Source organism: Falco cherrug, chromosome Z (genome assembly GCF_023634085.1).
Source record: "Falco cherrug isolate bFalChe1 chromosome Z, bFalChe1.pri, whole genome shotgun sequence".
In the NCBI taxonomy this organism is placed as follows: Eukaryota; Metazoa; Chordata; class Aves; order Falconiformes; family Falconidae; genus Falco; species Falco cherrug.
The window spans coordinates 53,685,711-53,713,431 of record NC_073720.1 but is presented as its reverse complement, the minus strand read 5'-3'; the positions used below and the strand labels follow the sequence as shown (position 1 = coordinate 53,713,431).

At 42.2% G+C, this 27,721-nt stretch overlaps 1 protein-coding gene across 1 annotated transcript in view; it reads right to left on the bottom strand.

The window, feature by feature from the left end:
- LOC129734658 (pro-neuregulin-1, membrane-bound isoform-like) overlaps positions 1-26,977 on the bottom strand; it is a 165,388-nt gene extending 138,411 nt beyond the window's left edge. Inside the window, exon 1 of the mRNA XM_055698305.1 lies at positions 26,908-26,977. The gene's annotated coding sequence lies outside the window, so the exon portion shown is untranslated. The remainder of the gene's footprint in view (positions 1-26,907) is intronic.
- Positions 26,978-27,721: the final 744 nt, after the last annotated feature.

Genomic DNA, 27,721 nt, shown 5'->3' with positions numbered 1-27,721 from the left:
AATCTAGTTATTTATTTTCTGACTGTTGATTTATTTTTGCTGTAAAAGAAAGTCTGTGGCAAATGCATGTTTACACAAGGGACTTGTGCTCTCCATTTTCAGATGCTAACCTCCAAATCCCATAGATTTCCTTTTTCCTGTTTATAAGGGTGAAACACAGCTCTGGGTTTATTTCTTTTTTTCTTTTTTTTTAAATTAACCAGGATATAATTAAAGCGACTTGATGAAAAACTTATCTGAGGAATATTTGACAGTAGATGATTTATAAGCACACAGTTATGAGCTGCCCTCACTCAGACCAAAGAACCATCTAGCCTAGTGCTCTTGCTAACAGCTAATTTAAGAAAATATGTTAATGAGAAAGGCAAGTATAGAGTCACTTTTTTCTGCTATGTCCTCCAGGTGCCATTTTTAACAGTGAGTGATAGTCATGTCCTCTACATATTAATCTTTTTCTGAGTATCTTGTGGTAATGAGGTTCACAATGTAATTATAGTGCAGTTTGTGGAAAGAGGTTAAGTCTTCTACTGGGCAAAATAATATTGCTGGCTAGAAAAATAGACATGACTTTTGGCACATGAGCTTTTTTATTTCAAGCATAAACCAGAAACAGCATTCTTCAAAAGCTGAGAATAAATCTTTGGATTTTTGCTAGACACACTAGTCAGACCATCTAAGACAAAAACAATGCTTGGTTCTCATGGGTCAGAGGAAGGGCTTTAGCAGCAGGAGAGGTGATAGGATGTTATGTCTAATGGTTAAGAAAAATAATAATGTGAAATACAACAAATACCTGTTCAGAGATTAGGACTTTCATTGTTTGACACTTAAGGACTTTAATTTTTTAGTTTGTCCTTTGAAAGTGTTAGTGAGCTCTCATGTGAGGATCCAAACTGAAAGTATACAGATAGAGTGACTGCTTTGAGAAAAATAGTATCCTACCTAAAAGAAGATGGTTTTGTCTTTTGCTGATTGTCTCCAAGCTCTGTATAGCAAGGAGTGGGTGAATCCTTGGAGAAGTAAGGAGGGAGATCAGCAGAACCATTATCTTGGACTTCTGAAGGGCCAACGTTGACCTGTTTGAGAGCCTGTTGACAGAGTCCCTTGGGAGACATTTTTGAAGGGCCAAGGGGTTCAGGAAGGCTGGACGTTCTTCAAGAAGGAAATCTCACAGGCACAGGAGCAGGTCGTCCCCATGTGCTGAAAGACAAGCTGGCAGGGGAGAAGACCAGTCTTGCTGAAGAGGGAGCTTTGGCTGGAACTCAGGGAAAAAGCAGAGTTTACCACCTTTGGAAAAAGGGACAGACCACTCATGAGGACTAGAATATCAGGAGGTTATGCAGAGTGAAGATTAGAGAGGCAAAAGCCCAGCATGAACTCAGACTGGCCACTGCCATAAAAGATAACAAAAAAATATTTCGAGAAATACATTACAAACAAAAAGATGGTCAAGGATAATCTGCATCCTTTATTGGATGCAGCAGGGAACATTGCCACAAAGGATGAGGAAGAAGCTGAGATACTTAATGTATTCTTTGCCTCAGTCTTGAATAGTAAGACCAGCTTTCCACTGGGTACTCAGCCCCCTGAGCTGGAAGACAGGGACAAGGAGCAGAATGAAGTCCCCACAGTCCAGGAGGAAACAATCAGTGACCTGCTGCTCCACTTAGACATGGACAAGTCTATGGGGCTGAATGGGATCTGCCCGAGGGTACTAAAGGAGCTGGTGGAGCAGCCCACCAAGCTGCTCTTTATCATTATCAACAGTCCTGGCTAACCAGGAAGGTCCCAGAAGACTGGAGTTAGCCAGTGTGACACCCATCGACAAGAAGGGTGGGAAGGAGGATGTGGGGAATTACAGCCAGGGAACGCTATGGAGCAGAACACCCTGAGTGCAAATATATGGCATGTGCAAGACAACCAGAGGATCAGGCCCAGCCTGGGTTATGTCCTGCTTGACAAACCTAATCTTCTTCTACTACAAGGTGAGCTGCCTAGTGGATGAGGGAAAGGCTGTGGATGCTGTCTGCCTGGACCTTGGTAAAGCCTTTGACACTGTCTCCCACAGCATTCTCCTGGAGAAACTGGCTGCTCGTGGCTTTCACGGGTCTGCTCTTGCCGGGTAAAAAGCTGAGGCCAGGTGGTAGTAAATGGCGGTGCATCCAGCTGGTGACAGGTGACAAGTGGTGTGCCCCAGGGCTCAGTATTGGGGCCAGTCCTGTTCAGTATCTTTCTTGATACTGGAGTCTGGACCAGGGGATTGAGTGCACCCACAGTAAGTCTGCAGAGAACACCAAGCTGGACAGAGTGTTGATGGTAGGAAGGCTCTGCAGAGGGATCTGGACAGGCTGGACTGATGGGCTGAAGCCAATTGTATGAGGTTCAACAAGGAGAAGTGCCAGGTCCTGCACATGGGTCACAACAGCCCCAAGGAAGGTTACAGGCTTGGGAAGAGTGGCTGGAAAGCTGCTTGGCAGGAAAGGACGTGGGAGTGTTGGTCAACAGCTGGTTGAACGTGAGCCACCTGTTTGCCCAGGTAGTCAAGACTGCCAATGGCATCCTGGCTTGTACCAGAAACAGTGTGGCCAGCAGGACAAGGTCAGCGATCATCCCCCTGTACTTGGCACTGGTGAGGCCACACCTCAAACACCGTGTTCAGTTTTGGGCCCCTCACTGCAAGAGGGACACTGAGGTGCTGGAGCGTGTCCAGAGAAGGGCAACAAAGGTGGTGAAGGGTCTGGAGCACAAGTCTTCTGAGGATCAGCTGAGGGATCTGGGGGTGTTTAGTCCAGAAAAAGGAGGCTCAGTGGGGAACTTACTGATCTCTAGAACTACCTGGAAGGGGGTTGTAGCAGGTGGGGTTGGTCTCTTCTCCTAGATAACAAGTGGCAGAAAAAGAGGAAATGGCCTCAAGTTATGTTTGGGAAGGTTTAGACTGGATATTAGGAAAAAATTCTTCACTGAAAGGGTGAAGCATTGGAAGAGACTTCCCAGGGAGATGGTGGAATCACCATCCCTGGAGGTGTTTGAAAAATGCTTAGATGTGTTGTTTAGGGACATGGTTTAGTGATGGACTTGGCAGTCCTGGGTTAATGGTTGGACCTGATGACCTCAAAGGTCTTTTCCAACTGAAATTATACTATGACTTTACAGCACTGGACACTAATATCTACTATTGCAAACACATAATAAAGGGACCTTGACAGTTTGTGATAAGAGATGTCATGCTGTAATGGCTCTGGGGATGTGCTGGATTAAGAGTGCTTGTCCGATTAGTTGTTGCACACATCAAAGCTGTTTCACAACTCCCAATTTTCCCTGTCATCCGTCAGTTTACCTTTTCCTACAGCAGTCTATAATTTCTGGGGTACATGACTGCAACGTCCCACAGTACTTGAAATCCAGATATTGTATGCTTTAAAACAGTAACTATATTCTTCAGAAGGCTGAGTCACATCAAGTGATGTGAACAGGAGGCTGGATAAGACACTTCTCGCTGATGCTTCCAGAGGGAGCTGTGAGTCTCTAACAGGATAAAGAGCGTGGACTCTAAGCTTAGCAATCAATTAGCTTGAAATAAGGTCCAAGATATTTCATTGATTGGGAGGGGCTAATGAATCGAAGGAATGATTGAGCTAAAGCTGTGTCTGATCATACTTGACTCGAAGTGTTTCAGCTGCATATGGATAGCTGGTGCTAGCTTATGGCTCACTCACTCAGACTGTATAATCTTGACACAGGATGCACAGGGCACACTGGATGAACCCAACCTCTTGCTTGTGATAAGAAGGTTAACTCATCATTATGGGCCTTTCTGGCACTGCTGGGATGGACTCTCCCTGCAGACAGTTGACTGGAAAGGGACTTGCGCTGCATAAAAAGCTCTGTCTGAGACTGGTGCTTATCTTATTTCTTGGTATTCACTAAAGCAAAAAGCCATTCATGTGATTAAGCCGTGACATGCTATGTATGGATAGTTCACTCAGCTCTATCACAGTAGTGGTGGTTTAAGAGATCTCTTTTGTTGTTTCTTTTCTTCAAGAACAGCCTGGTTTTAATAGGTGTACATCCACATAAGCTGAGCTTTATAACTGCAGAAGTTATAACTGTAAAATCCTTGGATGACATGAGAAATACTTGGATCCATTTAAAGGTGTTACAAACTTAAAGCAAAGCACACAAATCTGAAATGTAATACCACTGGATAATTTAACCGGCAGGGATATGAATTATTTACTTTCTTTTCAGATGGTATGTATCTCAGGTAAATTTTTAAAAACTTATTCTAATATTTGAATGCCCAATATTTAATATCCATGGCCACAAAAAAAGAAGTTTGTCAGATGAAAGAGCCTCCTCCACGATTTTAATAAATGTCATTAACACAAAATGTAATACTGACTGGCAGGATCATTTTTAGAAAAGATTTCACTTAGTACAACCAGTATAGATAAGCCTCAATAACATGCAAAGTATACTTCACTTGCCTTCCATGTTCATCTCTGTTTTTATTAAATATGTCTGTCACATACAAAAGTGTTAATAGAGACATTATTAATATCAATAACCTGCATTTTTCATTGCAATAGACTTCTATGTGTATGGCAAGGAGATACTTTTTCTTTAAAATCTAGTAACCTCTTCTTTCGTTTCCCAAAACAAGGCATAAATAGCCTCTGGTTCAGCTGCTGCTAGTATCCTTTCTGCAAATGCCATAGATAATTTTCTCTCTCATCAAAATCTGTGCACAGTTCAGAACTTTTTGACTCCTGCAGATTTGGTACAAGGCAGATATATTTTTCTATTGACTTTCAAAATATCTCCTGCTATCATAAACCCATCTTGGTTGACATTGGGTAAGTCTTACATTAAATTGCATGAGCAATGAGTTTTATAAATTCTAAATTACAGATAAAAATGAATTAACTGTGAAAACTGCCAGGAGCTGTCTCAGCAAAATCTCAAACCCTTCCGTCCTAGTGACACAGGCCCAAGCTTTTGCTGACTGCACTATCACAGGCACAGACCTGATCTGTTTGATTTGCACATGTATGCTGACATTTCTTAAGAATTACAGCATTTATAGGTAGTGCCTACAATAATTAACTGAATTAACTGCCTCTCCTTCTGTGCTTCTCAGTTTCCATCAAATAATTTTTTTGGGCTTTTTTAGCCTCTCTTTCCCATGTGCGTGTAGCATAGACTGCATCCATGTGACCATGCCCCAGACAAGACTGGCCTAAGGAGGAAGAGATTGTGTTCTTTGCTGGGAGCTAATTCAGTTAGCTCCTCAGCCTTGATCTGCAATACTGTTACATACATGCTAACTTTTCTCTGAGCTCAGTATGGCCCTCGACTGAAAATTTGCTGCAGAAGCCAACCCCAGCATCCATGCTACACAGCTGCCCTTAGTCACTTACTTACGCTTGCGATGGGATTATCTATGGTGTACTTATGGGCTTTCCTATGGACTTTACACACAGAGTAGTTCAGCAGGACGCCTGTTAGTGAATACCCACTCGCATCTGCCCAAAGGCAAATGCCTCATTTTAGTCTCTATTTCAAGCCTCGACAGAATCAGTTGACCCTTCTGTCAGTGGAAAATACTGGCTTTCATACATATTTGAGTCAGATCTGTTGCAGTTGGCCACTCAAACATGCCCAAAGCTTGACGTTTTGAATGTCAGGGATGTTTGGTTGTTCACATTCCTCCTGATCTGGAAGGTAAATCAGACTAAAAAAAAGCAAAGTCTATGTTTTCAAATACACATCCAAGTGGGCATGATGGCACAACGTTAATACTTGTTAATGATTTCTTTTTTTTAAATAAAGAATTCTGTCAACAAATACGTCCTCCTTTATGTCAAGCTGCAGCATTTTGTACCATACAATGATGCATGCCTGAACTAGTCAAGCTTTTATGAGAACCAGTAGAGCCAGAAGTAGATCCTGAAAGATCTGTTTTAGAGAACGCTACTGCACACATGATGTGGACAGGGAAAAGAGATGGAGAAAAGAGCATAGACTTTTGTATAACATAAAGGCAGTCTTGTGAGAAAAACCTTGGCTTAAGAATACGGAATTTACATCCTGGCTCTCACCACAGACCCCAGCATGACTGGGCAAGTTACTGAAACTTTCTCTACGTTTATAAATACACACTCTCTCTCTCACAAATGTAAAACCTCTGTGTGTGTGTGACATGCTTCAGGTCTTTAAAACATTTCTGCCAGAGTATCAGTAAGCCTGTTTGGGCAGCTGAATCTCAGAAGGTAGGAAACCTTTCCTTCACTTTTAGAGACCTAGTCCTGCTTTGTACAGGAAAATCTGCTACTGTTAATGTGCTGTAGGATAACATTTAACTATGCATTACAAAACTGATTCCCACCCAAATTCTCTGGTATGCAAGAATGCTGCTGTTGGCTTGTCCTGATAGCATTTTTGTGAAATTTATGTTTTTCAAAGAGTGAAGCACAAATACTTAAGTATAAACATACACACAATTGCTAAAGATACGCAATATGGTATCCTATATACACACACAAAGAAATGTATACTCCAAATGTCCAAATGCTCCTGTTCTGGGAAAGAAGCCCACAGCGGGCACCGTATACCACTTCAAATCCCTTCGGGAGTAATGGGTTTCTTGTAGCCTCCCTTTCTGAGTTGCAACTCTGGTCAGCTCACGTGTCCCCTGTCACAGAGGACCACCAGCAGTACCGTCCAGCCTGTGATACCAAAGACACTGGAGTCAGCAGGAATCATAGTCTTTAAGTGAGCCACATAGTGACGCCCATGCTAATTAGAATCAAGTCACTTAACACGGAAGATTTCTTCCACCTGCACCAGGGGGTGCAACACCTGTTTTTGTTGGTCATGTGACAATTTTCACAACAAGGCAGTGCAAAGGTCTTAAAATTATTGTAACCGTTTTAAGTTATTCCCCCAAACCTGGCCTAGTTAGCCGTAGTGGAATTTTTGTCTCCTTTCGTGGCAGTCTTTATTTTTCTTACAGACCTGCCTCAGCCTTTCTTTGATTAGGGTGTCTTTCCTGGGGATGCCTTCTCAATGCAACAAGTCTGGGTGTTCACAGGAAGGGAGCTGCTGAAACTTTCCATTGCCTTCATGGCAGGAATTTCCTCTGGCTCCCTGCAGTCTACAGCATGGGATTTGTGACATACTATCCTAAAGATGCAAAATCTAAGTTTTGTGAACAAACACAAGTGGAGGGGTGCATCTGAGCATGACCAGGCTAGCACCAGCAATCTGATTCACACACTTTAAGTGGCTATTCGATGTTACACTGGCAGTTCATAGTGAACTAGCAGCGAGTGATCAGAAACCGCATTTCAGTGGCAGTGGCAGCAGAATATTCACACCCACCAGCAATAACCTGAGCATGCTCTTGGTAACTGCACTTAACAGCCAGTTTTGCAATACTCTGAACATCTTGCAGCACCTGTTAACAGAAAGATATGCAGTGTCAAAATGCACACGCTTCTTAACATTTAGATGAAAAGATGGTATTGGTCAGAATTAATTGAATTAATAAATACAAGTTTTGACTCAAAAATTCTCCGTTTGTGAGAATCCAATATTGAGTAAAAATTTGTAAGAGCTGAGCCCATTAATACAGTTATATTTACTCTCTCTAGCAAGTACAAGGTTCAGGATAACAAAATACCACATCGGTAACTGCATTTTTAAAATCAAAACTGAGATGATCTAGGACCAAAGTTTAGAAGAGTTGTTCATCACTAATACTATTAAACAACTTCTCTCCATTAAGGTGTTTATACACCATACTTAACCTACAGAACTAGGGCCTTTTAGCATACAGTCATAACATGCCCTTATTACAATCTTGCATCTTCATTGCCTGTTTGCTGGACCTTACATGACTGGATAAACACCTTATGAGAAACTCCAGCCTTCCTTTGCATGAGGCTGAGAGGATAGTTTAACATTAGGATGAAGACAAGCAGACATGTGCAATGTTTTTTTGCGGCTGGGTAATTTGTTCTTGAGCAGATGCTCGTTTTCACAGGAGTAGCTGTGAGATGTCACCACAAGATGTTTCCAACTGTGTATCTGTTGTGGTTTAACTCTGACCAGCAACCAAGCCCCACACAGCCGCTCACTTGCTCCTCACACCCCACACAGTGGGATGGGGGAGAGGATCAGAAGAGTAGAAGTGAGAAAATTTGTGAGTTGAGATAAAGACAGTTTAATAGGTAAAACAAAATCTGGACACAAGCAAAGCAAAACAAGGAGTTCATTCACTACTTTCCATTGGCAGGCGGGTGTTCAGCTGCCTCCAGGAAAGCTGGGCTCCAGCATGTGTAATAGTTACTTGCGAAGACAAATGCCATGAGTCTGAGCATCCCCCCATTCCTTCTTCTTCCCCCAGTTTATATACTCAGCATGATGTCATATCGTATGGCATATCTCTTCGGCTAGTTCAGGTCACCTGTCCTGACTGTGTCCCCTCCCAATTTCCCATGCCCCCCCAGCCCTCTCACTGGCAGAGCCCAAGAAACTGAGAAGTCCTTGACTGAGTATAAACCTCACCCAGCAACAACCAAACCCATCAGTGTGCTGTCAGCATTGCTCTCACACCAAATCCAAAACACAGCGCTGCACCAGCTACTGAGAAGAAAATTAACCCTATCCCAGCTGAAACCAGGAAAGTATCCATGCCTTATGCTAAGAGGTGTGCACTGCAGATCTTACTTTGATGTTCAGGGAACATTTTATCTAAACAACAAAACACCTCAGTGGGACATTTGACAATAAAATTTACAACCATGCATCAGCAGTTGACTGCTGTGCAGTTAAGGCTCTGCAACAATTGGTAACTGGTATCCTGGACAGGGAAAAGGAGCCCCATGGTAAACTCTGTCTGTTGTTAGATGGGTGTGAGAGCAGGACTAAAGAAGTGAGCTCCCAAATAAGTCTGCAAGGTTTAATGGCCTTGCATTAAGTATCTTAGACCATCACATACTGAGTAGTCCAGCTAATCAGATGTGGGACTGATGTGATCAGAGAGGCTAGCCTGTCAGAAGACTGGCTTTAGAAAGTGCCATGTGAGGACCTTACTTTCAGGTTTTCCATCAAAATTGGTGTCTCCTAATTTTGGAGGGGGGGTGGGGGTCAGGGGGGGCATGTCTGTGTGTATGTGTGTGTGTATTTTTCTCACTGAGTAACTGAGGGATTTCTGAAGTCTCAGTGAAGAGTTCCAGGAAACTTTCTGTGGCCCCAGGTTGGCTTACAGACCTAAGAACAGTCACTGATACTGTGGGAATGTCTTTAATTAGTAAGGGATTCATCAAAAGGTTCTTTGGGCTTTTTTCATAACCATGTTGTAATATACAATGTCAAATAATTGCAATGAGATGCTCTGCAGGCCAGAGAAAGTGATCCTCTGAAATGAGAAGCCTTTTGAAGCCCCTGTCTTTTAATTTCCCTTGCTTTCTGCATAGATTACAAGGTAAATCATCAGCACTTGTTCCTTACAGTTGCAGTAGAAACATTTAGAATGCCTGAGAGAAGAGAACTGCAAAAAATAAAGATTATTGGAGGTCTGCCTCTGTATTACATCAGATAGTATAAAACGATAAATTATGATGTACCTAATAAAGTTTTTATAGATTGTGGTTTATGATACCTTGTAGCACTTTCCATTGGAAGGAACTTTTCAGACTAACAACAGCCAGTGATGATACAGCATTATTACGGTTCTAGTAACTTACTTTCCCATACAATCTGCAAACTAATAATGGAAATTAATAACACCATAAATCCATGGAACGGTAGCCCTCAGAAAAACTCTGGTTAACGAATCAAATGAACATGAGTTCTTCGACAGAATAAAGAGAATACGTTGCAGCAAAAGGTCCAACAACATCTTTGAACTCCTCTTTAGCCCGCAGAAAACTGGCACAAGCATGTGGAGGAAGGCAGCAAACAAGGCAGACAACTGGTTGGAACAGCAAGCTGTGGAAACAACTACGTGCTAATGAATTCAAATGGAAACAATGGTGAGGGGAATCACTTTCCTCAGAGACTGAGGAGAGGAGAGGAGAGGAGAGGAGAGGAGAGGAGAGGAGAGGAGAGGAGAGGAGAGGAGAGGAGAGGAGAGGAGAGGAGAGGAGAGGAGAGGAGAGGAGAGGAGAGGAGAGGAGAGGAGAGGAGAGGAGAGGAGAGGAGAGGAGAGGAGAGGAGAGGAGAGGAGAGGAGAGTTCTGATTGTCCAGAGTTTAGAAAATTACTTGCTTTGTCCCTGCCAAAATCTGAACAAAACGTTCAGACCTGGATACCTAAAATTAGGCTTCCAAGCCTATCTTTAGAAAACTAAGTATAAAGTCATGTTTCTATGGATCCCTCCACTCAGCAATGCAGTGTGTGATACACAGAGAAATTTGCAGAGGTGACGGCTTTAGCAAATAGAGGTGAGCCTTTCAAAAGCACAGTCAATTAGCTTTTAATACAATTAATGCACAAAATAAAACAGTGTATAAAGTTTTGAAAAATCTCTCCTTTCACAGCAGGAGAGTGCCTGGCAGCTGCACCTCCTACCCAAGTCCATCTGTTCAACACTTAATTTAATGCACAATTATGCCCTGCAAGAGATAAGCACCCTGGACAGCATAGCAGTAGTTTATTTTTAGTTGTTTACACATTTCAACTGTTTTCCTGTGGATTGACCTGTACAGTCCTAAATTACAAGTCTAAATGCAAACCTTTATGGGACCAAAAGATCATTCCAGGGGTATTTCTAAATAGGCACTGATTAGTGTGTAGCCAGTATTGTATTTCAGTTTTATGCTTCATTTAGAGAAGTGGAAAAAAAGACAGAGCTGCACTAATTCCTGGGTTAGGCAGGTGGAGAACAGCCTAACTCAGGGTGAAGCAGTGGGAATACTACAAAATAGAGAAGGTCTGCAGAGGGAAAGAAGCCCTCCCAATGACTGCACTGCCTAGTCCTCCTCCAGTAATGTCTTGTTTCCATCAGAACGGGATTATGAAGATGCTGATACATGTTTTCTAGAAAAACTACTAGTGGGACCCTTGCCAAAGGTGACTGCTGCCTCTCCCCAGGGCTCACTGTGGAAAATACCCTTTCTCTTTCCTCTGTGTTGCTATCAGTTTACAGCTCTCTCTGCTGGTGCAGGAGCTTAGTACCCCTATAAATGATAAAATTAAGGGCTTAGTTGTAATCACATAAAGCCACTAACATAAGGCCTTTATAGGCATGAGCTTTTGCCCCAGGGAAGCAAAGGGCAATCAGCTCATTCTTATCAATGACTGGAAATTACCTCAAAGCGGTATGACATCTATACCAAAATGCTGCTGATGAAGGCAGACTGAGTTTCCTGTGTCATGAAGGGGAACAGTGTTAATGTCCAGTCAAAGGCTCAGGAGACTTTGCTGGATGCCTGATGGTAGCAGAGTGCAGGCTTTTGCAGGCTGTCATTACTGATCTGGCTTAGCCACTCTCTTCATTCCTCCAGCATGTTGCCTTAGGCAATTAAAAAAAAAAAAAGCTTACATAGCAAAATAAAAATCAGAAAACTCAAATGTAGTCAAAAAGCCTAAAACCCCCAAGACTAATCAGAGGCTGGGAATCTGTGGTGGTCTGAGGAAGTCATGATGAAAACTCTGTTCTGAAGTGGAACAGACTGGAAGGTAAAAAACTTCTCCCACTGATTTTTGACATAGAAATTAGCCAGACTTACAGGTTCAATTCAGCTGTTGCTGGATGAAACTGTAGTTGAGGCTGTTGCATCCTGCCAAATCCTGTGAATACCCACTTGGCCCAACAAACCTGTGCACCTTATGCAGAGCTGTGTCTTTGGGATTTCCTATAACTGCCTGCAGACTTCCAACTTCCAAATATCACTAGCCCCACAGGCTGAAATTTTCAGAGTTGCTCTTAAATCTGCAAATGGGGAGCTGGACAGTGAATCTTTATAACTTGGAATATACCACAGCACAAACCCTCAGTGGAGCTTCCTTCTTATTTCAAAGTTATCTTGCAATGTTGGAATGTGACTGCAAAGGTGTGGGGGATTAACATCGCTGAGAGGAACTGGTTATAAGAATAAATAGATTCCTTACCACCGTTCTAACTCTGACCCTTGAGTAGAGAAAACCAAAACACTGGGGGAGAAATGCTATTTAGAATTACCCTTAAAATAACTCAAGCATCTGTTTTCTCTGGTTTGTTGTGAAGGGTTGTGAAACTGCAACAAAAATCCATGGCAAAGCAAGGAAACCAGTAAGGCCTTTCCTCAGGTTTCTCCCTGAAAAGATTTGCTCACTGATCACTGGCAGGGAACCTGAAAAATCCCCAAGAAATTTCTCCTTAGAAGTTTCAGACCTGAATAGCAGAAAATGAAAAAATAGTGTGTGTGTGTGTGTGTGTGTGTGTGTGTAATCCATAAACTAAAGGATTATTTAAAGGATTTTTTTTTCCCCTACAAATCCTTCCTCTTAAAGGAAATACACTTTCCATGAGATGACCTTCAACATCATGGAAGAAGTGAGAGGATCCAAGACCACAGCTCAGTTTGGTGCCAGCATCGCTTCTTTCAGAACCTCACCATGCTCTCTAACTGCCCATAACCGCCTCCAGAGTAAGCAGGGGCACACAGCTCCTGCAGGAGCACTGCCTTCATTAGCTGTGTTACAGCCACTCTTAGTCACAACTATAGTCCTCTCTTTGCATGCTATGGAGAATGGTTTTGGTTTTTTTCCTTGTTGAGCTGTTAAATCCTAATCACTATCAATCTGATTCCCTGGTAGACAAATCTGTGATGTACCCTCGTTCCTATTGCGGGTGCTGATGACTGCATTTGCTTAGTTGAGGAATGGTACTACTTGATGTTCAGTTTGAAGCAATGGCACTTTATTGGCCTCTGTCATTCCATCCTGATTTCAGTTAAGCTTTCAAGGTTGTATTTAAGAGGTTTACTCACTCTGAGCCTTGGAGCAGAAGTTGAAGGAGGATAAGAAAGCATTTCATGCAAGTTCTTTGTTTCTAAACCACTTTCTATGCATAAGGTTGTGCAAAGATTTCTGAAAATGACCGTGGAAAATACAACTTCAGAACAGGATTTGCTGGTCTGAAAACAACTACTTTATGCCAAGAGTCCTCCTGTCCTTTTGACAGTCCCCCTGTCCTTTTGACTGTGAAACTCACTCCTAACTCCCTTCTCATCAAAAGGAAAATGGTAAATTTCCTGGATCTGTGAAGATGCCAAGTAATAATCTTAAATTAAAAAAAGACGAGAGACTTCACCTCCTGTATGATTATTTATAATACATCATTCTCAATTTTTGCAAAACTCTTCAGAAATACCAGATTGTTCTAATTTCAATTTAGACTTTTAGAAAGGGGGTTACACTGATACATTCAGAGGTATAGCTAACTCCAGTATAACGCATTCATAGAATAGAATAGAATAGAATAGAGTAGAGTAGAGTAGAGTAGAATACAATACAATACAATAATTTCAGTTGGAAGGGACCTATAACCATCATCTAGGCCAACTGCAGATGCTGGGCTAGTAGCTGTAATTAACTAAATTCAGCTAAGTTACTCAGCTGACTAAATAATAGTGAACTATTAAAGTTCTTATATGAACTAAAGGTCTCTTAAATGACACTTCTTCAAAGTCAAAATTACTCTTTAAAAAGTTCACATATTTATCTTGTACAAGAAAGGAATTGGATGCTTTTTATTTTCCAGCTAGGAAGCATTGACAAGGGATACCACACCTGGCATGATTTAGGAGGAGTCGAAGTTACTGGCCAAGAGACTAGCGACACATGCATGGTGCTTCAAGTGACACTGGCCTATTTATCACACAGTCAATCTATGAAGAAAGATGGAGAGCGACTGCTTCAGCCCAGCATCCAAATGCTCCCACCAGACAGATGATGCTTGCTACCAGGGACATAATGGAAACAGTTTGAGTACAGCCCTATGTGCGCTGAAATCACTCACTTCTGACCCAACCATAAAAAGCTCAAGACACCCAAGAGCTAAACTTATCATACCATATGGCCCTGCTCCTTGCAGCTTCCCTGTCTCCTGTAATTTACATTTTCAGTAACATGCAAATGCCTGAAATAAAACCCCATGTACCAGTGCCTTTACCACCTTGCCTAGTTTTTTTCTCCTTCTCTCCTCTATCATGTTGCCATTTCTGTTCGTTTTCACAGAAACACCAGGTTTACAAAAACAACATCTAAGAGTGATAATAAATGTGAGCCGAAACTCCAACTCCATCCACAATTGCTGTACTGATAAAAAACAAATAAAATAAAAAACACATGCCTGGCCAGCTTCTACTTTGCCTGCAGCTTGCTTTTACTCTTGACACAGGATTCAAAGTTTTAACAGAGTGCTCAGGAAAACAAACAAGAACTACCTTCCCTTGCAGTCCCACTGCAGCCTGGGGCGCACTCACAGCTGGAGCATCAGCCTCGGGTGCTGCTGGCTCACTCACTGAGAGCCAGGGTGTTGGCAGGGCACCTGCAGACCTGCTCATGTATCTTGAAACTTGGGAGGACAGATAACTTCTGTCTAGAAGAATAGAGAGCTTTGTTTCACTTGAAGTCCAGTTCTCTCCACACCGGTCTCAGACTGCTGTGGAGGGACTCGCTCCTGATGTACAATGCTGTTTAGAGTGAGTAGGGCTGGTCTGGTGTGTCCCCAGAACTTGACAGCAAAGACTGGTATAAGGACAAGCCTTGGGGCTGCAGGAGGAGAGACACTATTCTGTTCTTTCTCTTGAGCCACCAGGCTCCTCTTGGGGGGCATATGAACAGCTGAACTATCAACAACATCATCAGAATTGCTTCAGACACTTGTCTCCATACCTAGTCAGGGCCACATCTGCCTTTTCCCTTCATAGCTTGTGACCTGCTCTTGCCTGATGTTGGAAGAGATTTTAAGTGATGCCTTTGTAAAGACCACTTTGTTTTGCCCCCATCTGCCTTTTCTGGTCTTTGCTCTTTGAAGTTCAATTGGTATGAAAGAAAGAAAATTGAAGGATCCTTTCTAAACTCTGCAGTAAGGAAGGCTTTTCACATCCAGAAGTCAAATGACCAATTTTCCAGTGCATAAAGCAGTGCAGGATGGATACAAGTGGAAGAGGGATGTCCCTACATATCAAATTTGCAGCAGGAGGGTGTGACAGATTATGCATTTTGCTGTCAGTTCCCATGGCTGAGTAGTTCTGGGCTGTTCAGTGAGCTCTGAATCCAAAACTTCCACAAATCAAAACCACAGGCCTACCATGGCCATGCCAAAGCCCCAAGCCCAGCAGATTCATTGAACTCTTACAAAGATTAGCTGTTAGACAGTCATAAAATCCTCACAGCACAAATTGCAATTAGTACAAGCAAATGAGACCTCTTTATCATCAAGCATCTGTTTGCAGTCTATTTTAATCATGGTACATTCGGGTTTCTAAAGAATGGAAATTGAGGGCACAGCTATGTGCTTTGAATTTAAGAACAGACACCAACTGATGCCTGCTGGGCATGAACATGCTGGCAACCTTCTGTATCAGAGAGGGAGAAGAAACCCAATACAAATGGGATTAGCAAGGAGAGAAGTGAGGTATTTCTCTGCAAGCAAAACAGAAACCATTGTGCATTCGTTGGAAGGAGGACAGAAAAAGTCTTGGGGCTTAACTCCTTACCTCATACCAATAGGTTTAAGACATGATAGACACCTGGAAAACTTGACTTCTCCTCTTACTCTAAACAAGAAGCATTTCCATAGGGAGAGAGCTGCCTTACATTGGTGATAGGGTGACAGAATATGGTGCACTCATTTTAAAGAGAGTACCTGACATTCTGTAAAGATATATGCTGGATTATCTTGGCAGCTTGTTCCTGTAGCCATAGCCTAGATTGCACTGTGCCTCCTACCTCCCATCCCTCAGAAAGCAGTGAACCTGCCCTGTCAGTAAAGCCTAGACCCAACTGCACAGCCTAACAAAGCCAAACCCCTGAAGACAGGGTAGCTTTTCTTGTGGTTGAAATCCATGTAGAAACAAACAGTCCCTGACTACCCCAAATCCAGTCTTGATCTAAAGACCACATGCATGAAAGAACTCGTACCCAGCAGGAGATTGATCTGGTGGGTAATTATCTTAATTATGTTTTGCAGGGGCAAGCATTACATTTTGAAGAGACTGGTAAGAATGCAGAATCACTTCAGGCAGCCATGGTAAGAGAAATCTGCCTGCACTTCTGATAACAGCTATCTTGCAGAAGCCCCCATCAGTGAGGACTGTTTGGCAACAGGCATAAGCAATGGGAAGAAAAGTCAAGTCATCCTGTTGGGAAGGCAGTCCTGTGAAACCTCACCAGACATGGGCTTGAGTGTCTCCTTTGGATTGAGGTGTTCCAGTAATGCCCAAACTGGCCTGAAGTGCTCTTGCTTTTTCACCAGTATTGTGAGTGACATACAGACAATGTTATTCTGTGGTGCTGCAATTCACAGCTAGACTGACCACTTGTAGAAGTCTTTCCCCTCACTAAAGTCTTCCTAATACCTTTCTGGTTTGGACTTTAATAAGGGTTGAGCTGAAATGTCAGCCTTTCCCTGAGCAGAGATGTTAGTAGTCTCTTCTCCCACAGATCCAGTGATTCACCTGAAAAATACCCCTGCAAAAGGAGGGTTTGACTGGCTTGTTAGTCAGTTATTGCAATTGCAGGAATGGCAGAGATGGCATAAGTGAGGAGTCAGGGAAGCATGGCTGGGAGCTGGGGCAAGCACTGACCTCCGAGACCTTGGATGGCTTTAGGGGAGTGTGAAGATATGGAAGGAGAAAGATGCAGCAGTATTGAGCTAAGGTTGAATTTCAGGGCATTGAGCAGGTGTAATGGGATAACAACAGATGCTGGAGAGAACAGCTGTCACATTGCCTGAACACCTGGCCTGTCCACATACAAGTAGTGCTTATGAAGGCCCACGGTGCTTCAATAACATGTTGAGACCTTTATCGGAAGGGGTTTTCCACGTCTTTCCCTCTTCTTTCTTTGATAGATCACCTGGATACCTACAGATGTGTTTAGCAGAGGAGGCCACTAACAGGCACAGAAGGGATTGATAAGCCATCTTTGCAAACATCAGGGTGTAACTGGGGCTGGCCATGCAGCAGAGCCATCCCAGAGATGCTAGAAGATGGGAAGGCTGACTGGACACGCAGAGATCATGACTAATTTAATTTGAGGATAGTGCAGCCTAAACTTGTTTCTCATTCTAATGACTGTGCCAACAGCCCTGCGTTATTATTAGCCTTGGAGTACAGTGGCAAGAAGCTCTTTGTAAACACTTTAGCAACGGAAAGCAAATCCCAAATGCTATAGCTCATTTAAAATCACGGGGTGGGGTTTGGGGGAGATGGGTTGTGGGAAGAAAGACTTAATTCAGCATACTGAAAATATGAAATTAGCCAAAGTCATTACAGTAGCTTCATAAGAGGCTGTAAGTGGCATGTCTTTCTTTGTTCTTCCCTCCTGAATTTCTGTCAGCCCCACTAGATACTTTGTCACTTGCATCCCATTTTTGCCCTGCTAGGCTTTCTGTACTTTGTCCTCCAGAGAAGGGCAGTGAAACTAGTGAAGGGTCTGAAGCACAAGCCTTATGAGGAGCGGCTGAGGGAACTGGGGTTGTTCAGTCTGGAGAGGAGACTCAGGGGGGGACCCTATTGCTTTCTGCAACTGCCTGAAAGGGGTTCATAGACAGGTGGGGTCGGTCTCTTCTAGATAACAAGCAACAGCGTAAGAGTAAATAGCCTCAAGTTACACTTGGGGAGATTTAGATTGGATATTAGGAAAAGTTTCTTCACTGAAAGGGTGTTGAAGCATTGGAAGAGACTTCCCAGGGAAATGGTGGAATCACCATCCCTGGAGGTGTTTAAAAAAATGTGTAGATGTGATGCTTAGGGATGTGTTTTAGTGACGGACTTGGTAGTCCTGTGTTAACGGTTGGACTCGATGATCTCAAAGGTCTTTTCCAGCCTCAATGGTTCTATGATTCTATGACTCTGATTCTATGAAATCAGGAGCTTGGTTACATCTATGAGATGGAACAGGTAGAGTGTGGCATACACAGAATTCCCTTTGCATTTCTGTAGGCTTAGTCAGCACAATGGCAGGAGTTACCCTGTGACAGAGATGACTACATGTGGGCTGGTGTAGAGATTGTTAAAGGAGGAAGTAAAAGGTTGTCCTCTTACAGAAAAATATTTTCTTCTTGTTATAAGTGAGGCATATTAAGAATCAGGAAAGATCCATAATGACAATCTAGTCTGACCAGCGTAACTGTTTGCTCCTGAAGCAGTTTCATCCTTCAAAATCTTGTCTACAACAGTAACAAGTGTCCCTGGGCAGTTCACACTAACAGCCCTATCAGCACAACTGGGCTTTACAGAAGCAAGGACTCACTCCTACAGGCAGCCAGCAGCCCACAACACTTAGCTATGCATGAATAAAGGGAGCCAGGGAAAAGAAAGGGAGGGAGAGGTGTTTCTCTCCCTGAGCTACAATCCATACCTATATAAAAAGTTCCAGAACATGTCCCATTTTATTTCACGAAATACAACCTGCTGCTTTATGAGCTGTTAAATTCAATAGCTTGCTTGCTTTCCTCTTGTGCTCACACTGCCTGCTGGCCCCTGACTATTTGCTATTTGGACAACTTCTGGATGCTCTTAGTGCATCTCACAACGTTTTTGAATTTTTCTGCTCTTTTTGAAAGATGTTTTGCACCTTTCAGCTGGGTAAGCTAGAGTTAAAAATTACTGTATCTAAGCATGAGAGCAGCTGCTGGCTTGCAAGCAGTTAGATTGTCACCTCAGCCACACTGTTCTCCTGGCTTTTCTCAAACCTGATCCTTTGGAAACTGTCACATCCAAGTTATGTTTAATCAGACCGTACCTGCCTAGTGCAAAAGAAGAAAAAGAGCTGCAGCAGCCACAACAGAAAGAGCCTGTAAACTATGGTGTCTTCTGACCTTTCGAAGTTCTTCTTCCTCATACAAGTACGAACTTGATGTGAAAATGCTACAGCATGAGCAGAGGTCTCCTTTTTTTGAATTCTTCCTTTACAAAACTGTGAAGAGTTGTAGAGGATACTTTGGACTGAGGTGACATAATTATAATGTTTAATTATTTCAGAGCTGAGGAATACTGCACAGAAATTATGTTTGTATCATAAAAAGAAAGCGTAATTTTATAATTCAGGACAATGATGTGGTGAAAACATTGCATTTTAAAAAAGAAAAACATAACCATAAATGACTTGGCCATTCCAAACAAGAAAAGTAGTTTGGGGCTGGACTAGATGATCTTTACAGGTCCCTTGCAACCCAAAGCATTCTATAAAACTACCCTTGTTGGATATACTGAGCAATTTTAAATTCCTGCTCTAGTGCTCCCAGGACAAGCACTTCTGTAAAGATTTCACCAGATGCTTACTGATGATGTTGGGATTTCATAAGATGTGAACATCACTCAGAGGACATGACACAAGTTCTCATAAATTACTTGCATAAATAATGCATAACCAGTTAAACTTTTGCAGTTCAACCAGTAAAATACTTCATACGAACCTAATTACTGTGGAATAGTAATAGTTATTACACTGACATAAACTAAAAAAACACCTAAATAAGAGGTATTTTAAATGTACTTCTTAACTCACTAAGTTGCAATAATTCCTTTGTAATTTCTAGATAAGGAGAAGTCAGAGTGCTGAGGAATTCCTATTCAAATTGCTGCATACTAGCTTTTTCTTGCTGACTGCTGGGATGAACTCTCCAGATATAAAGTCGTTCTGCACACTGAGACCAGAGAAGAAATAAGTGCCTGTAACAGCAGTTTGAGGTACTGTTGAAGGCAATGAAAAGGGAGACCTTAGAGCTGGCCAGAAGCATACAAGGTCTTAGGAAGATATGCAGGCAGCAAAACATGGCCCAAACTTTCGGCACTTTTGCATGAGGCATCATTCTCCCTTTTCAGTTCCTCTGCAAGTAGTGGCTACCAGGTGTCCACACAAGGCACTCAATGTCACATGCCTTTTAATTTGTAAGACATGCTTGTTACTCCACTAAATGACTACTAACTTACTCTCTCATCCTTGGTTTTGCTGTTCACAATGAAGATGTCTATGAACAGGGACTGTCTGGGTTTGCCATGTGAAAGGTAGATGTGAAGTGACCAGCACCATTACTCCTGGCTCTTGCTCTTTCCCATATAAACCCCTTTGCATTTCTTCCCCTGTGAGTCATGGAAGGAGAGAAAGCAGCATTTTCCCTCATGTCCACCAATTTCTTTGCTGAGGAGAAAGTCTGTTGCATAATGTGCCCTAGCAGACCTGGACATAGATGCTTTATTTGCAGCCCTGAGGATCCTTCAAGCAAACCTACCTGTCGATTCCCACAGCTTGCGTTTTCACAGTACATTGATAATAAACTTGCACACTGCTGTTATGACAGTACTGAACAGTTCCAACTTTATCTTGATCACTGACTTCATGCTAGGCTAAGAGTTAAACCTACTCACCTGTTTCATCAGCACCGTTATTTATGGCAATATTAAGGCTCCAAGCACACCTAGCTCAACATGGTTCTCCTACAAGTTGCATTAAAAAGTCAGGTTTCCTGAGTCACTGTGAATCGGTATGATCAAAATATATTACTCATCAGCAACTGGACACTTGAAGGGCTTAACTCAGCTAAAATAAGGATGGGGGAGTTCAAAAAAAGAAGCTAGACCAAGTGATAGCCTGAATAGAGAATCAGAGAATTGTTTAGGTTGGAAAAGACCATTAAGATTATCGAGTCCAGCCATTAACCTAATATGACCCAAGGTCTTCCAAATCTTATGTCTCAGAGTGATCAGTCCTAGGTATTTCTCAGGTAATTTTCTGCTTACTGCAGGTTGGCTGTCTGTTAGATTATCTCATCCTGATACAGACTAGAATAACACCAGAAGAACAGCATCTAATAATCTTCCCAGAATTTTCATCATAATTAATAATCATCTGTCTAGGTATTCTTGTAATTCATACAATTTGCTAACACTACTTTGAATTTAACTAAACCCTTCAAAATCTTTCCATAGTAGAGGATTCTACAGTCTAATTGCATGTTGTGAAACTGCTATCTTTAATTTCTACCACTGCCTATGAATTCTTCTATTTTAAGGCAAAAGTGTCTATTTCTCCAAGTTTAGTTTACTCCATTTTGCATTTTCTACTATGCCCTGTTTGTCCTGGTCACAAAAGAAGCAGCCAGATGCAAAACTACTGACTTAAAAACTACAATAATCTGGTTTCTGCACAAAGCTGGAAAAGCCAAAGGGTGCTTTAACTTGATCTAAACAACAGGTGCTTTTGTAAACCTCTGCGGTTTCTGCTGTTTTCCTACATCCCAGCCAGTTCCTGAGCATTCATACTCTGCATGGTTAACTGCCTGCTGAGGACCAATTTTTCCCTGACTGAACACCTGAATGAAATCACTGGATAATGCTCACTTATACTGGCTGAAGACCTGATTTATAGCATTTTATCTCCATGAGCTTTTCACAAAATTCAGGTGAAGGCAAATTCTCCTTCTGTCTTCATTGCTTTTCACACCCTGCTCTCGAATCTAACCCTTTATTTTAGTTTAGCTAAATTCTGAGTGAGAGTGCCCCCATCAGTCTCTAATTCTGTGTAATAAATGCAGTTCAAAAATTAATTCAGATACTATTGACCTAGTGTCCTCATGTAAACAGGCTTCAGAATATCTGTGAAATACATCTGTGAAATACAAGCTATAATATGTAAAAAACAACAACAAGAAAAAGCAATTGTTGCATGTTTTTGTCTTTTAAATTCATCACCTGGAGGCAGTCACTAAAAAAATATTATCCCACAACCCTGAATATTTCACAGCTTTAACACCTTGATTTAAAAGACCAACTTCTGCTTTTTCTGAACCTCATGAGTGCCCCTTCCCTGTACCCCCATCCTGAGCAACAGACACAGACTTCTTGCTGGGGCTCACCCTACACTGGCATTGACACTGCTGAGACTCTCCTGACATGCCAGTCTCCCACTGAGCACTGGCATGTGCTCTTGTCTGATTTCTGCCATCACCTCTTCCTGTCCCCCTCACGTGGAAAAGCAAACTTTTTTCTGTGTTGTTTTAGTTTTGTAGATGGGGACCCTGAGGGCCATAACCTGGCGCTGGCATGCATTATCATCTCAGAAGGAGGTCAACAACATTATGCCCCTGTCCTGTCACAAATACACTCCCAAGTTGTTCAGGTGCATAAAATTCTATGTGCATGAGGAGCTGGTAACTGCAAACAAGTGGTGTCCAGCTATCCCACCATCCTTAAAAGCTGCTCCACATGACGACAGACAGACCCTTTCTCTCCATGGTTGCTGGTTTTCTGCTTCTTGCAGATCTCAGCACCAAAATTTGTGCCAAAGTGACATTTCTGTAGCAGCTCCTATTAACTGGAACAAAACCAATCATTTGAAATTGGCAGCTGTGATGGAATTAAATGCTTCCACAGAAGACACTGCACAATTATTTCTGGCTAATGTTAAAATTGTGGGCAGGATGCTCCTGTGGAAGATTTTCCATCCAATTTGTATTGTGACAGACGTGATTAGGACGCTGACAAAATCCAGGCATCACGGTGTGTATGTCAGAGCATAGAAAGGATAAGGATTTAACTTTTGTAATAACAAAGTCAACTGGCAGCAGTGCTGTTAGTGATATAGATTTGCTTTCTGAATGTTCTCTATGAACTCTGCCGGCAGAACTGGTGGCCATCAGCAGACTGCAGAAACAATTTGGAATGTCTCAGGGAGTCAGCTAGTTTGCTTTTCGATGAATGGCCACTAAAAAAACCTAGTAATATCATAGATAGCAAGAAAAAACAGAAAACATTTTACATTCAATTATAATCATTAATCTTGCTGACATTTTACTTATCCCCAAACCCACTAAAATGAATAGCAGCTACCTAAGCAGTCTCAGTGGATTCTGAACAGGAATTTTAAGAACTAAAATGCAACAGCCAAGAAACCTAGAATGTAGCACGATAACTTGAAATTTCTTGCTTCTGTTTCAGATACGAACAGTGACTAATGTGTCAGAAAATCAGTCTGTTTTTGACATCTGTGTCAGTTGGTATTACCTCCTCCTACAGACCCTGCCTCAGGTAATACTTAGGAGCTCAGTATGCACAGCAGAAATTTATAAATAGCTCTCAGTTCTGATTTTCATCACTACATAAAAGATAAAGAAGACATTCAGAACTAAAAATCTGGTGTCCCTCAAAACCAAATGGGAGCCTAGGGTTTGAAAACACACAATAAAAGAGCAATGGATGTGATACCACAACTCATTACAGTAATGCAACAGTACTTTATTCCCACTGAAAGAGCCCAGAACTTTACCACAATGTCACATCAGAGTCACTGGCATTTAGCCCTTGGAGAATATCTACTTCCTTTCTAAACTCTGGTGCAAATTTAGCTGGATTGACAGCCCCAGGACCTGACCCATTCAATTTAGCTACACAACAGGAACAATGCTGTCAGAGTGAGATGCCTCTAGCTCTGATCCCCAGGACATCTGTGAAAGGACAGATTTGTTCTTCTGTCCTTGAGAAAGTTCACTCAGTCTTAGTCTTACGGGGAGCAAGATGTCTTTCCCTGTTTAAGATTGCCAGCTCAGCTTCCAGCCCTTTTTTCCTAAAATCTAGCTACTTTGTGTATATAGCAGGCTTCATTTTAATCTGATACACAAAATTCCATGATGTTTTTCTCCTGTCCACTGCAGACTACCAGAAAACGGCATTTACCTAGTGGTTTTGGAAGAGACAGCTTATTTCCAAAGTTGAAGGAGACATCTTATTTCCAAAGAGGGAGGATATTTTCAGCAGCTTAGGTGCTAGACCAAGTATCAAGCTATATGTACCTCAATACACAGGACCTTGCCACTGATTTTACCACAGATAATAGAATTAGAAGATGATGTTGTCAGGAAGAGCCCTCTGGAGGTTATGGAGTCCAATCCCTGCTCAAATCATGACTTCCAGGTTCAATCAGCTTGCTCCAAGCTTTGTTCAGTGAAGTTTTGAGTATGTCCAAGAATGGGGATTGTAAAACCTCTCTCAGCCCCTATTCCAGTACTGCCCCACACTCAGAGGGACATTTCTACATAGTTACAGGGCTTAGATCCCTTCCTTTTTCTCACCCTTTAATCTGTCCACCTAGATAATCTCCTATTTGTACAAGGCTTTGTCATTCAAAGGACACCATCTTTAATAACAATAACAACAACAACAACAATAATTATAGTAATGCAGTCCTAACAACATTTTGAGATGCTGTTGGGAATCTCCAAGGATTGCATGACTACAATAATTTCAACATTAAACTGTGGAGGTCTGGTTTCTGACCAGGAGAGGGGAAGAGGCTACATACAAATGGATGCGGCAGGAGAGAGGAAGATGTGTTGGATGAACATTATGAATAGCCTTGCCCAATAGCTTACCTGCTTGATATTACTATGCTGTTGCTTTTCTTGCCTGAATTTTCCCATGAAAAAACATAGTGTAACCTCAAACTGTTCTTCCTAGATAGGAAGCACAGCGGACATTAAGAAAATCAATCAAGGTTCAAAGCAGGGTTTGAGATCTAATCATAATCCATCTTGAATTTTGATTAACTGCTCTAACAACTTGAAAAGAAAAAAAGGCAAAAATAGAGTGCTGCTCTAGACAAATACAGGATTGATGACTAGGTGAGCTAAAAGAAAGATATTATATTGTATTGTATTTCACAGAGGTAAGACCCTCGAAAGTGCTTTGCAGCACATCCTCTCCCAAACCATGGGGCTGTACATGTCTGAGGCTTTTGCTTTTTTCTGTTGCTGTATTTCTTTTCCTCTAGGACCTGGTAAGACATAAGCCCTGTGTTGCAGTTCAGATCCACTCATTGACTGCTAAAGGTATCCTATCACAAACCAAACATCAGCCTGAATTCCCCTGGTGTTTAGCTTCCTATCTTTGAGAGATTTCAAAATGTTTTAAAATCACTTCCACCTGGCACAGATAGAGTCCTAGGTCCCTCAACTGCATGTGGCAATTTCACAGTAAGTCTTCTTGTTGATCTCAAGGCCCATGTCCACATGCTTACTGACACACAGAAGTGCTCACGAGATCGATACAGCTGCCTAAACAGCTGGTTTGATGCACTGCCCTGGATAGCAACTCTTCCAAGCAACAGTTTACAGAAGAGATCATGAGACTGCACAAACTGTGGGACTTAAGCAAACCATCAGAAAATTAAAAGGGGGAAGAAATACAGTATGACTTACTCAAGCATTTGAGGCAAAGAAGTATGGTAAGAATAAACAACCAATTCTTTGCTTGAGTCACAGACCAGTGAGACATTGGTCTGTGCTGTAGATTTTCCATTGTTCACTGTGCAGCACAAAATCAGATTATAGCATTGTATGTGATAACATTATTACAGTTACATTTACAGTTTGTGAGCATGATTTTAACAAATATATTCAAATATATTAATTAAAACCTGCATCTTCATATATATACCAAAGATACAGTGTTTAATAGACACATGGAAAATATTAAACTATGCTGAGACCAATGCAGCTAGAAAAAACAGAGTTAATCCAATCACAGTGCACTGCTTTATATTACATGAATGAGGTGCTACAAATCATACAGCTCTGGTGGTCAGTCTTCAATAAGTGGCAGACAGAATCTGCTTGCTCAGCTCCTGCCAGAGGGTATCATTTGTCCTACTGTCTTTGAAGTGGAGGGTGAATGGAGACTTTTTCCAGATCTCAGGCCAGACACTTTAGCTAAAAAACAGCTCACTGAGACATTTTCAGCCCTCAGACTGCTGTTCCAGAGACCCAGAAGTGCTTTCTCTGGGTCTTTTCACTGCCATCTCTTTTCCCTTCTGATATCCTCTGTTTGCTGTCACCTCTTTGCAACTCCTCCAGCTCACTCACTTGTCTACTTCTCCTTTAAACCACTCCCTCCTTCCTCAGCTACCTTCTCTGTAATGCTGGGCCAAAGCTTGTTGGTCCCAGGAGAGTCAGCAAGAGGAAAATGTAGGGCAGGAGTACCTTTTAGGACCATTGAGGAGCAGGTATAATTTTTAATTTGCTCTGTGTAATGAATTTCCCTCCCCCCCTCCTACAACCCCATAAAAAGTCTCTCTCCCCAACACATGTATTGGAGGAAGTGGTCACTGGGGACTGGGACCACGAGTGTTGGATAACACTGTGAGCATGCATAGTAAGAAAGAGATTTTTATACCTTGATCTTATTATACAAGAGCAAGGACTCATCTTCCCCCTCCAGGTGCTCAGGGAGCACCAGAGAATCTAAGTGATAGCAGCTAAATTACCCCAAAACTGAAAGCAAGGTCTCTTCACCTGTCTAGAACCCAAATCTGAAATTGGCAGCTCTTCTCCCAAGCTGGGAAAGTAACAATTCAATTAAGAGACTTTTCTGTGCATGGCTTCCAACCTCTTCTTCTCTAGTCAGCTGAAGTATCTTAAGTATCTCCTTCCTTGGAAGCCAGTTTTTTCTGAACAGCATGCAGCTCCAGAAGCCTGTTTGGCTGGTAAAATGCCCTGGCACTGGCCCTCACACATCAGTATCTAATGCTTTTAGTGAGGCATCAAAAACTTGCAGGGTGCTCCAACCAGAGGGGGCTAGGCATGACAAATCTACCTTCTCCCTCTTCTAGAAGTCCTCTGCAGAGTTCTTGCGTGTTTTACATGCACATAAAACAATACCATATCAAGGAGTTTCCCAATTGCAAATAGACTCACTGTTGGAACTGTTGTTGATGTCCGTCTGTGTTGGCGCCAGGCTGTATTGAATTGGCCCTTCAGAGGTGGCCCTTCCTGACAGTAAACAGGAGAAGAGAAGGGAGGAAGGGAAGGGGAAAAGAAAGGGAAGAAAAGTGAATATTTAGATAAGTTCACTGAACAGATATGCAGACACCCTCCACATTGTTGTATTTTTTAACACAACTTTTTCCTGTAAATTCCTCCCCCCTTCAACACACACACACTCACATGCATACAAACACATCTCCCAGCAGAAATCTGGAGTTGGTTGCCTTGAGTCTTGCCAAGGAGTCTCGTTTCTTTGCCTGTGTGTTAGCCCACTGGAAATGCCTTGTACTGGGGTCATTAAAGAAGACAGAGGGTGCACAAGCTGCAGAACTAGTGATGCCATCACAACAGGTATGTGCAGGACTCCACTGGCAGATAAGATCCTTGAAGATCAGGCTGTCAAACCTGACCTGAGTTAATCTTTCAGCATTTCTTAAAGGACAGATGCATATGATAGGACCCGAATGTTAAACATAAGCATAACAACCCTGTTGTCCTGTTTATTAACAGACATCAGATGCAACAGAAAAAATAGCTAGGTATCACTTCTCATTATGAAAAACTTTTCCCTCAGAAAAGTGTGATCAAGATCCTCTTTGATATTAAGGGTATGTTTGACTCAGGTCAGCAAAACCTGTGTTATTAACCTGACATGTCTCCTTAGCAAACTGCACCTGTGAATTTGCTGTGGAGGGAATAGTCTCTGCAGCAGAAGGCGCAAAGGTACAGGCATCAGACTGCTCTG